A 2,630-nucleotide genomic window follows, 5' to 3' on the forward strand; every position below is an offset into this window, starting at 1 on the left:
TCAGGTTCGCTCAGACGCCGCTCCGTCCCTTCCCCAGGGTCAGCCTGAGGCGACTCGCTCCGGTGAATTGTGCCAGACGCTGTTCTATCGTGCAGAGGCGGCGCGGCTGCTTGGTGCTCGAAGGTAACGAGGCATAAAGGCGTCAGCACATACTGGACCAACTTTAAAACCGTTCAATGTGCATTTGGATAAAATGGATACGAAGTTCTGAAATCGAGGTCTAATTTTTTAATCTTATTTCAGATCTGTTTGTAGAATCGGTGTCACATGCAGCGACGAGAGAAAGGAGAATCCAGCATCTGGCCTGGGATTCAAAGCAAGCCCACACGGAGCCCGCAGGGAGCCCGCGGCCGCTCAGAGCCAACGCCGGGCGGGTCCCACGTTTGCTTTTGTCACAAGCTGCTCAGTTGCTGTCTGAGCCGTAGGAACGGTGAGCCGACACAGGAAGGGGTCACCGGAGGCACCCTTACAGCGCTCCCTCCTCCTTCACCGCATCCGCTCAGGTCTACACACACACACACACACACATGCACACACACAAACGTGTACACACACGCATGCAAGAATGCACACATGCACGCACATACACACACATGCAAACATGCACACACGCACACACACACACACACACCTCAGAACCATAAGTAAATGGGTTGCAGGCTCGATTCCCAGTGTGGGGCGTGCAGGAAGCAGCCAATCCATGATTCGCTTTCCTCTCACAGGCCTCTCTCTGTGTGTTTCTCTCTCACAGTAGGACACAGTCCTACCTGAACGGTAGCGAGCACATGGATTCCTGGGGGGGGCCGAGGGAGGTTATGGGAGAGAGCTGTACTACTACCAACAATGAAAATATATTTAAAAAGTATTTTTTCTGTGTCTTGTTTTGTCCTGAAGCCAAAAATATTAACAACAACAACAAAGAAATTGGGCTCAGTGGTTGAGCGTTGAACTATGAATGGGAGGTCAGAGCACAGGCCCGGGTTGCAAGCTCGATCCCAGTGTGGGGCGTGCAGGAAGCAGCTGGTCCATGATGCTCTCTCCTCATTGATGTTTCCATCTCTCTCCCTCTTCCTTCCTCTCTGATATGGATTTTAAAAATATATTTTAAAAAAGAAATTGGGGGTGAGTGGGAGAGAGACCCGTCGAGAGACCTGCAGCGACGCAGAGCAGCCGAGCCGGGCAGAGCCCGCCCCGTGGCTGGGCTTGGGGTCCAGTTTCCATCCAAGGGGAAACATGGGATCATTCGTTTCCTCTCAAAGGGAAACGTTTTTCCAGCAAGTCATTTCCCTCCTCTGTTCTCCTCACAACACAAACCGGAGCTGGGGCTCCTGACCAGCCCTCGGTGCGGGGCAGTCATGACCTTGGCATTTCCCCTGTCCTTCCCCTCGGCCTCCTTTGCCTGCGTGGGGGCCGGAGGCCAGAGGCCAGATGCCAGTAGTGAGGCGGGCATGGAGGTCACTGAGGGCGGTGGGAGCGGGAGGAAGCTTCTGTGAAAGTTCGGCTTCTTGATACCGAACAGGGCGGCCGTGGTCAGCGCTCCTGCTGCTCCCCGGGGGTGGCGGGTGGCCGATGGCTGGAGCGTGCGGCCCCAGTGCAGCCGCGAGGGGAGGGCAGTGGCCAGCCACAGAGAGGCCTGGTCTCTACTCAGCGGAGCCCTTCATGGGAACTCGTTCCAGAGGAGTCAGGCAACGTCGCAGAACCGGGGCGGCACGTGGGGGCCCCAAGCGCCGGGGTCTGTGTCTCAGGACCCAGGAGCTGGCGAGCTGGGGAGGCAGCCACGGAGCCAGTGCAGTGAGTGTCCAGGCCCAGGGGACGTGTTCGTCTGCTAAGGAGTCCCAGGCCCTGACGGAGGACGTGCTCCAGGAGAGCGGGCAGCTCCGGGAAAAGGTCTCCATCGATGCTCCCCCCTCGCTGCCCCCAAACCTGCTGAGCCGCCCGTGCGGACTCAGGAAGGCGCTGCCTGTATTGCCGGAGCGGTTTCCTCGCGCCTGCTCCCCGGGGCTGTGACTCTCCGGGAATCTGGGCCCTGCGTGATGTGCTCTGAGCGCTCTGCATCGAACCCACGTGTGGTGTTAGTGGGTTCTCTACACATACTGTAGGGCAGGGGTCCTCAAACTTTTTAAACAGGGGCCAGTTCACTGTCCCTCAGACCGTTGGAGGGCTGGACTATAGTTTAAAAAAAAACTGTGAACAAATTCCTATGCACACTGCACATATCTTATTTTGAAGTAAAAAAACAAAACGGGAACAAATACAATAGTTGTATTTGCATGTGGCCCGCGGGCCTTAGTTTGAGGACCCCTGCTGTAGGGGATGGAGCGGTACCCTCCCACATTCCAGAGGGCCTGCTCTGAGACCTGCTCCTGGCCTGGGTCCTGGATGTTTCTCTCTCATCGATGTTTCCAACTCTCTATCCCTCTCCCTGCCTCTCTGTAAAAATCAATAAAATATATTTTAAAAAAAAGATTAGGGTTAGTGCAGCGGTTCTCAACCTTGGCTGCACATTAGAATCACCCGGGAATCTTTTTAAAATCCTGATTTCTGGGCCTCATCCTCCGGAAATTCTGTTTCTTTGTTATGGGGTGAGGCCACAACATTAGTAACAAAGAAACAGAATTCCGGAGGATGAG

The sequence above is a fragment of the Myotis lucifugus genome, unplaced genomic scaffold (assembly GCF_000147115.1).
Source record: "Myotis lucifugus unplaced genomic scaffold, Myoluc2.0 scaffold_1086, whole genome shotgun sequence".
Taxonomy (NCBI): Eukaryota; Metazoa; Chordata; class Mammalia; order Chiroptera; family Vespertilionidae; genus Myotis; species Myotis lucifugus.